This window comes from Rattus norvegicus, chromosome 10 (genome assembly GCF_021556685.1).
Source record: "Rattus norvegicus strain SHRSP/BbbUtx chromosome 10, alternate assembly SHRSP_T2T, whole genome shotgun sequence".
NCBI classification, from domain to species: Eukaryota; Metazoa; Chordata; class Mammalia; order Rodentia; family Muridae; genus Rattus; species Rattus norvegicus.
Window position 1 is genome coordinate 44,108,740 of NC_141543.1, and position 9,435 is coordinate 44,118,174.

Sequence of the window (9,435 nt, forward strand, 5' to 3'; positions counted from 1 at the left end):
TGATCTGGGCGGAGCTCTCGGGCGGGCTCAGCCTCCTGCTCCGTTCCCTGCACCCAGCGGCCTTCTACGCAGGCCTCCTACCGGGAATCGGCCTGACAAGGCGCGTGCAGCCGGGAGCACCGGCTTTCTCGGCCCTACGTGGGAGGGTGAGCGACAGGGAGTAGCCGCGTCCCTAGAGCCAGACCTAGCCCGGGGCAGGAGTCCGTTGCTCCCCGATCCCAGCCTGGAGTCTGAGGTCAGACAGGCGGTCAGTTAATCAAGTCCGTGTTCGCAGGAGACTTCTGTGGGGGACAGGAGCGCCACCTCGTCACACACACCTGCGTGGGAGCTCACTTATGAACCTTAACATCGCTGTAGTCCATCACAGGACAGCGGGGGCCGGAGAAGCGTCCTTGGAAAACAGGATTCTCACCTTGCAAGGAGACAACTGTGGCCCCGGAGCCAGCAAAGGATGTGCGAGGTCATGCTGAGTCAGGGACCCGCCCTGGATTAAAAGGACGGAATCACGGGCCTCTGAATCGTCCTAGTGTCCTTTCAGAAGATTCTCTGTGGCTTCTGTAAGAGACACCAGAGGGAAGCTGGCCCACTGAGGGAGTAGAGAGAAGGAGTCACGCCTGGGCTCTGGTGTTTGTCCTTTGGCACTCTCGGGGCACCCAGAGCCCTTTATTGCGGCACGGTGCCAAAGCCTTGGACTGAAAGCCCTTCTATTTGCAGAAAGGCTCGTTCTAGTCTACTAACTGAGGGAGGAAGGGACGCAGAGAGGACAAACTTGTGAGATCTGGCCCTCATACCTGGCAGGGTGACCAAAGGTGGGATTGCCTTTTCCCCTCTTTGGTCAGTGTCCACTTTGGTCATGATTACTAAGATCCTGGGAGCACTGTGTACTAACTAGCCCAGGCTGGTGCTGGACTCCACAGGTCTGGTGAGACTGACAGGCAGAGTAGACCAACACTTTGCACAAACTGGCTTGTCTCTTCAGACTCTGGCAAGGGACTGAAGGGGATTTCTGCTTTGTTTGTTTGTTTGTTTGTTTGTTTGTTTGTTTTTGGTAGTTTCCAGTCTGACCCCTAACCATTAGGCGAGGCCACCACTTGAAAACCTAAATTTCTTTTCCTGCCATATAGGACAGGCCTCCTCATATGCTAAGGCAACTCTAGCTCGCGCCTTTTACTTTTGTTTGTTTGAGACAGGGTCTTTGTATGTAGCCCTGGATGTCCTGAAACTTGCTATGTAAACCAGGCTGCCCTTGATTCACAGAGCTCCTGCCTCCCGAGTGCTGGGATTGAGGGTGTGCCTGAACCTGTGATCATTAACCCAGTGAGGGAACTCGCAGGGCTTCTTCACCACTGAAATGCGTGAGTGGTGTGTTGTGGTTGGAATCTCACTTAGGTTCTGCCCTTCTGCCTCAAATTACTAACAAGACATAACCAGACACAGGAACTAGCCATTGATTTTTTTTTTTTTGAATAATGATTCCCAAAGAACAAGACTGAAAGACTGAGGATGGTGAGCAATGGAGGTGAAGTCACCACAAGACACAGAATTGAGCTAGGCCTTGGCGGCCCGCAGGATCTGTGCCCGCACCGAGCACAGGAGCCCCTGGGAACCTGAGGTTGAATGACTGAGCAATACCATCCTGCCTTAAAACATTGGTGCTGTTGTCAAGCGTGTAGTGTATACCTATAATCCCAGCAATGAGTCAGCCAGAGTAGGACAATCGTGAGTTCCAGGCCAACCTGAGCTACGGTAAGACCCTGCGTCAAAAAACATTTTTGGCATTTTTAATGACACTAAACATATCATTGCAATGGCCAAACACTAATATTAACCAACCAAAAATATTATTTGACTGGCATTAAAATAGTAACACTACTAAAGCATTATTGCTGTGCACCCACACGTCTGACTTATGCAATGCTTGTCTTTGTGGGTGCTGGGTAAGCATTCTACCAACTTAGATACAGATCTTGCTAAGATGTCTAGGCTGGTCTTAACCGCCTCTGGGCCCAAGGGATCCTCCCACTCCAGCCTCCCAAATACCAGGGATTACAGGCACACACCTCTGTGACCAGCTCAAACCATTGTCTTTGATTACCACGTTTCTTAGTGTCCCTTTCTGTGTCTCACCAGCAGGAGCAACTGCCTCACCCTTTTCACATGCCTCAGTTTCACCTCACCGTCCTTGCTGAGGGAGAATGGAGCTTGGTCCCTCTGGGTAAAGAAGGCTGAATATCATGGTTCCACCTCCACTGAAACCCACTCCCCCCCCCACACCCTGTGACAGCTAAACAAGGTTCCATCACTCAACTGTTTACCAGGTGTTGACAAGGATATGTAAATCAGTCCATTTCCCCCCTATACAAAAGGAATCCAAAGTGGGTAGATCTTGGAATGCTAGGAGGAGTCCCTTCACCTCTATATGTGTTGGCAGTGAGTTTTGGCTACCTAGTATCAGCACAGGAAGCTGGGAGTAAAGGCTGAGTGAGTATTTTGCTCCCATCAGCCACTCGCTCACAGAGAACTACTTCATGAGACGGCAGGTCTGAGCTGAGGGAGGAATGGTGGTACATCTGAGCGGGTAACTGACACCTGCATGGCCGATATACATGCACATGCCCTGCAGACCTGCTTAAACATGAGCTTCTCTCCTAAGGTGGACTGCTGATCAGCATGCTAACACTCAGAATGCTAACACAACTTAGAATCTCATCCTACCCTGCTCATCTGTGGCTAGCTCTACTACACAATCCTTGGGTGGCCCTTGGACCTGTTGCCAGTTTTTTGTTCGTACCTCAAGAGGGACTTGGATAGAAATATCTTTGGTCTGTTAGCAGTGTCCTATCTTGGGTAAAAAGATATTTCTTCACATTTCTCCAGGAAAATCATATGCTATCTCCTGACTCTTCTGACTCAGTGAGCTAGAAATCAATTTTTCCCTCTTTAAGGTTATTATGTCAGGTATTTTGTAAGCGTGACAAGAAAGTTACAACAAAACAAAACGCCGTGACCTATTGTTCCCTTAAAGTTTCCCCTCCTGTGACAATCCTGATGCAATTGAATTCCAGTATAATATTTCTTTTGGAGAGCAGGCATTCAACCGTAGCCATTGCTAGTAAGCGACACTGAGAAGAGAAGAATGGCTTTCACGTTGTTGTCAATTCTACCAAATACGGTTTTATTTATGATTTAATAAGTTGGCCAGAAAGGTAGGGTTAAGTTTTGGGATCTCACTTGGCTAATGTTCTTGAGACCAAGAGATCTGTCATAGAAAAGGTTTCTTGAGGAATAAATTATAGGCCTTCTGTTCTTTCATTTATGTTGTTGTGCTACAATACTCCAACCAAAAGCAACTCAATGGAGAAAGGGGTTTATTTCAGCTTACAATATCAGGGTGAAGTCTCTCATTGTGGGGAAGGTCGAGGCAGAAACTTCAAACAATTAGTCATATCCACAGTCAAGAGCAGAAAGAAATGAATGTGTGCTTCCTCACCTATGCTCAGTGGATTTCCCTACTCCTATACAGTTCTGGGCATATACAGTTCTGGATGCCCTGCCTAGGGAATGGTGTCGCCCACACTGGGGTGGGCCTTTCCACACAAACTAACTTAAGACAGTCCCCTACAGGCACGCTCACAGGCCAACCCAGTATAGTTGATTCTGCACTGAGACTTTCTTCCCAAGCAATTCTAGGCTATGTCAAATTGACAAAGCTAATTATCACAAGATCTTAGCTAGAAAATGGACTGGAATAATGTGTACAAGGTTCTCAGGCTCACAGATAAACACTGGGGGAACCAGGAAAGTTAAACCACAGGATTGTCCCTTCCAAGGGAGGGATCCACAGCCTGTTATTTACCCAGAAGGTTGGGAGTGAACATGTTTAATGGCCTGTGTGGTTGATACTATACCAGATCTTTCTTCAGACCCTTAACATGAGTTTGTAAATCTACAGAACCTATCTTGATGGAAGATGTCACATGAACTTTACAAAGAGTTTTGATGTACTCATGTCTTAAGCTTCATTGTACACATGGATTGTTAATTATCTTTAGGAAAAACTTCACCAAGTTGTGCTGTGCTTTTAAACACACCAACACTAGCTACTCAATTACTACCTTCTTGCCTCCCATAGACTGTAACTCTGTGGGCTGTGGTGGTCATAGAGACCCCCACACCACACTATCAATAGTGTTAGGGAGAGGTTGGAAACATGTTCACGGGGTCTACAGAGAAGAAGAGTGTTTTTGTTTTAACTTTTAGGAAGGAAGGAAAGCACTGGTTATATGGACCAAGAGGGGGAGGTAGTGCTATGCTTGGACACACTGTGTAGCTCTCTCCTGCTCAGGGTTTCACCCAAGACTGAGAGCCAACACTGGTTGTAGATATGGGGAGTGGGATAACAGGAAGGGGAAAAAATTGTTCTGGGATGGGAGGGTAGTATATAGGGAGAAGCAGGGCTAACAGGCCAGACAATTACAAATACACACAGACCTTGCAGACCAGAATGATTGCACGCAACAGGGCAAAGTGGCCCTGGGGGTTGCCCAGGATGGGGGCTAAGTCAAATTTTTACATGACCTTTAAAAAAATTATTTCATTTTGTGTGTGTGAGTGTGTGTGTGTGTGTGTGTGTGTGTGTGTGTGAGAGAGAGAGAGAGAGAGAGAGAGAGAGAGAGAGAGAGAGAGAGAATATGATGCTGTGCACATATGTGTGGGTGTCTGGGCGAGACCAGAAGAGGGCTCTGGATTCCCTGAAGCTGAAATTATATTCAATGTATCAGCCTCCTGACTGGAACTGAACTTTGGTCCTCTGCAAGAGCAGCAAGTGCTCTTAACCATTGAACCATCCCTCTAGCCCTGTAGTCTTTTTATTGGCTTTACCTGTAGTACTGATTTCCATGATCTCTCCCCCACCTTGCTATAGTTTAGATCCCAGACATTTCCCACAGGCTGTGTGTCCCCAGGATAGTCTTGTTAAAAGATGGTGGGGCCTTTAGGAGATGGGCCTTACAGGAGATCCTTAGGTTATTGGAGAGATGCTCTCAAGGAGACCCATGCTCTTTCCTGCATCTCTTTTGTTCCTTTGCCTGATGTAAATATGATTGCTCTGCCACACACCCACACAATGAGATACTTTGTTACTACAGACCCAAAACGTTAAGGCGAACCAGCATGGACGGAACCCTGCAAACTGTGAGCCTAGATAACACTTTCTCTTTGTAAACCATCTCAGATGCTTTGTTATAGGGATGGAAAGCTATCTGGTACACCCCTCCATCCCCTAGACTTTGCCATTACATTTTGGATACCTCAGAAACTTTCTTTTTATAGGGACTCATTGCACTCATTTGCTGAAGAACTCCATTTATCGTCTAGTTCTCATCATTGGAGCTTACTGGTTTCTTTGTGCCACCGTGATCAAACACCTGTTTGAAGTAGCTTCAGAGAGGTTTATTTACCCTGGGCAGTGGTGGTTAACATTTTCAATCCCAGTACTCAGGAGGCAAAGGGAGGCTGCTCTTTGAATTCAAGGCCAATCTGGTGTATAGAGTGAGTTTCAGGACAGCCAGGACTACACAGAGAACCCAAGATCGATAGATAGAGAGAAAGAGATAGATAGATAGATAGATAGATAGATAGATAGATAGATAGATAGAGACAGAGAGACAGAGAGACAGAGAGACAGAGAGACAGAGAGACAGAGAGACAGAGAGACACAGAGAAACAGGTTTATTTTTACTCACAAGTGAGAGAACAGGCAGGAATGTGAGGCAGTGGGAAGAAGAAAGACAGACTGGAAGTAAAACCAAACTAGAGTCCTCAGAGGAACTACCCCCAAGGACCCACCTCTACTATGCCTCCTGTCTAAAAGTTTTCAAAACTTTCCCAAACAGCACCACAAACTGGAGACCATATGTTCAAAGATATGAGCCTGTGAGGGACATTTCCCATGCAAATATTAAGAGAACATGATGTTTCCTACTCCAGTCTAGACACCAGCTCCTACTCTACTCCGCACTCCTCAAGAAGACTGGTTCTCCCCTTACTCCCATCCCTACCCCTACCCTCACCTCACCCCTACTCCCACCCCATCATAGTTGCTGTGATGAAAAGCCTTAGACCCCTACGGTAAGCTACCAGGGAAAACCATAAGAGTATACACTCTTGGCTTCATTGATTGGTTCTTCCAGAAAGACTTGGCTTTGCCTTAAAAAAATAGGTTCTAGGTCAGGGAACTGGCCTAGATCTGGCAGACTGATGAGCAAATGCCAGATACTACCTGGTCACCTGCTGATTCACTGAACTAGGCACACCGTGGTCTAGAAGCTGATGCCGAAGATAGACTCTGTCGTCACACTGCTGCTTCTACCTACAGACCACACTTTCCAGCATCTCAAAAAGGCTGCCTGCAGGTCTTATCTGCTGGAATATGGTAAGCCATTCCCTTCCAGACAGACACGTACTACAGCAGTGGTTCTCAACCTTCCTAAAGCTGGAACCCTTTAATACAGTTCCTCAGGTTGAGGCGACCCCCAACCATGAAATCACTCTTGTTGCTACTTCACATCTGCAATTTTGCTACTGTTACGAATCATAATGTAGACATCTATGTTTTCTGATGGTCTTAGGTGACCCCTGAAAAAGGGTCAGGTCACTGGGGTCATGACCCACAGGTTGAGAACCACCAGGAGCTCTTGTGATAAAGGCTGCAGAATGACTGGGTTGAGGGTCTTGGAATTCAGATGGAAAGAACCTTGTCTATAACCTTCAGCTGCTTTTCAGACAGAGATGGCCTTTTGTTTCGAGATGCCTCTTTAATGAAAAGAGAAGTTGTAGCAACTGTCCTCAAACAAGGTGGCTAGCCCTATCACACAGGAACTAATGGTTTAAAGAAATTACTATCCTTTTTAAGGAACCCCACAACTGCTCTGATACACTTGTTGCAATCTCTTGTTCATGAACGTATCAATCAAGTGGCTTGTTTTTGTCTGGCAGACTGAATGCAGTGTCACTCACTAGGACCTCTTGAGTTAATTAAAGACTTCCTAACATGGCTGCTATGAACCTGCAAGCTGAAATAAATCAAACTCCCCAAGTTGCTGTCGTCGTCATGGTGCTTATGACAGCAATAGAAAACGAACTAGATCAGGTGTTTTACCATCTATTTTTTTTTTTTTTTTGGTTCTTTTTTTCGGAGCTGGGGACCGAACCCAGGGCCTTGCGCTTCCTAGGTAAGCGCTCTACCACTGAGCTAAATCCCCAGCCCTTTACCATCTATTTTTAGACACTTGTGCTTTCCCCTTGGAGATCTTTGAGCCCTTTACAATCAACAGGTTAAAGACTGTTACTATGTCTCTATCCAAGGTCTCCTTAGATTGGCTTTCACTCTATTTCGTCTACATATGGTAACAAGGTTCATCTTCTAGACTGAATTATCTTCAGTTCTTTTTAAAATGTAACTTATCCTTTGAGAACTTCATACATGTGTGCAATGGTTTTTTTTTCCTGTATTGTTTGTTTGTTTGTTCTTGTTTGGTTTTTCAAGACAGATTTTTTTGTGTAGCCCTGGCTGTCCTGGAACTCTAGACCAGGCTGGTCTCAAAGGCAAAGAGATCCACCTGCCTCTGCCTCCTCAGTATGGTGTGCACCACTACCGTCCAGTTTGTATGTATGGTATTTTAACCATATCCATTCCTCTACCCTCTTCCAACTCCTCCCAGACCCCTCATCACATTCCCCTTCCAACCTTATGTCCTCCTTTTATCTTTGGATAACTCACTAAGTCTAAGCAGCGCCACCTCTACGTTCCTGAATATAGGCCCATCCATTGGAAGCACAGACAATCTGCCAGCAGCCACATTCCTGAAGAAAACTCACCTTCCCTTCCTTAGTAGACCAAGTGCCCAGAAACTCCTCAGCTAGGGGCAGGGCTTGTGAGCCCCTCCCTCATCTGTGCTGGAATGTTAACTGGCTTGATCCAGAACAGGTTTTGTGAAAGCAGCCACAGCAGCTATGAGGTGAGGTGTGCAGAAGTCCTCCCATGTCCAGGAGACAGTTTTGCAGCTGTCCTCCTCAACATCTGGCTCTTAACAATGTTTCTGCCCTCTTCCCTTTGGTGTTCCCTGAGCTTGAGAGGAGGGAATACGATGTGTCCTTTATTGGGAGAATTTGAACCCCTGTTGAAACATGATCCTGCAGTGTCTCAGATCCTCCGACTTGAAGGCAAATAACTCGAGTCCAGTGGGACACAGGAGCCCCTTAAATCCAGGACAGCTTTGTAATTATTACCCCAGGATGATTTGCCAGTAAAGCATAGGGATTAGAAAAAATAGGATGAATATTTTATGTAATTTCATTTGTCACTCACCCACAGACCTTGTAGGAGTCTACATTTTTCTGCTCCTGGTTTCTTTCTTTTTTAAAAAGATTTATTTATTTTATGTATATGAGTACAATGTAGCTGTCTTCAGACACACCAGAAGAGGGCATCGGATCCCATTACAGATGGTTGTGAGCCACCATGTGGTTGCTGGGAATTGAACTCAGGAACTCTGGAAGAGCAGTCAGTGCTCTTAACCACTGAGTCATCTCTCCAGCCCTCTATCCCTGGTTTCTTAAGATGGCAATATTATCAGGAAACCCAAAGAAGCATATTCAGCCTTACTTTGAAGATTTATTTGCCTCTACGTGTGTGAGTTTTTCATGCATGTTTACATGTATACCATCCGCATGTCTGATGCTCATGGAAATCAGAAGAGGGCATCAGATTCCTCAGAACTGGAGTTGCAGATGATTGTGAGCTGTCATGCGGGTGCTGGGAACTCAACCTGGGTCCTCTGCAAGAGCAGCCATTGCTCTTGTCCATGATGGTGTTTCTCCAGCCTTGCTTTAAAGGCTGATGAGCCGCAGCCTGACACCAGTTCTGGTTTCATGTTTTAAGCAGAAGCGTTTACCTGTTAACTTGTTCCAAGCTGACGCTTAAGCTTAGAGTCTGTCCCACTCGCCCTTGTGTTTTGGCTTCACATGACTTAAGCTAAGATGTGTTCAGAGCTTAGCTTCAGGGACTGATGGTGTTTCGTGGAGAAACACCACGAGCTCAGCAGCATGACTTCTGGTTGGAGTTGCCCCTGGTTTGGTTCATACCCCTCCCATGTTAGTTTTTTGTCAACTTGTTGCAAGCTAGAAGCATCTGGGAAGAAGATGCCTCATTTGAGAAAAGAAAATGTCTCCATTGAGATAGGTCTGCAGGGGTGTGTGTGTGTGTGTGTGTGTGTGTGTGTGTGTGTGTGGTATGTGTGTAGTGTGTGTGTGTGTGTGGTGTGTGTGGTGTGGTGTGTGTGTGTGGTATGTGTGATGTGTGTGTGTGTGTGGTGTGGTGTGTGTGTGTGGTATGTGTGGTGTGTGTGCGTGTGGTGTGTGGTGTGTGTGTGTGTG

At 46.3% G+C, this 9,435-nt stretch overlaps 1 long non-coding RNA gene across 1 annotated transcript; it reads left to right on the forward strand.

Annotated features, from left to right (window-relative positions):
- Positions 1-29: 29 nt before the first annotated feature.
- On the forward strand, positions 30-3,312 carry LOC148002870 (uncharacterized). The gene is made up of 2 exons (XR_015631625.1): positions 30-1,746; positions 2,131-3,312. It is a non-coding gene; the product is annotated as an uncharacterized LOC148002870 (long non-coding RNA).
- Positions 3,313-9,435: the final 6,123 nt, after the last annotated feature.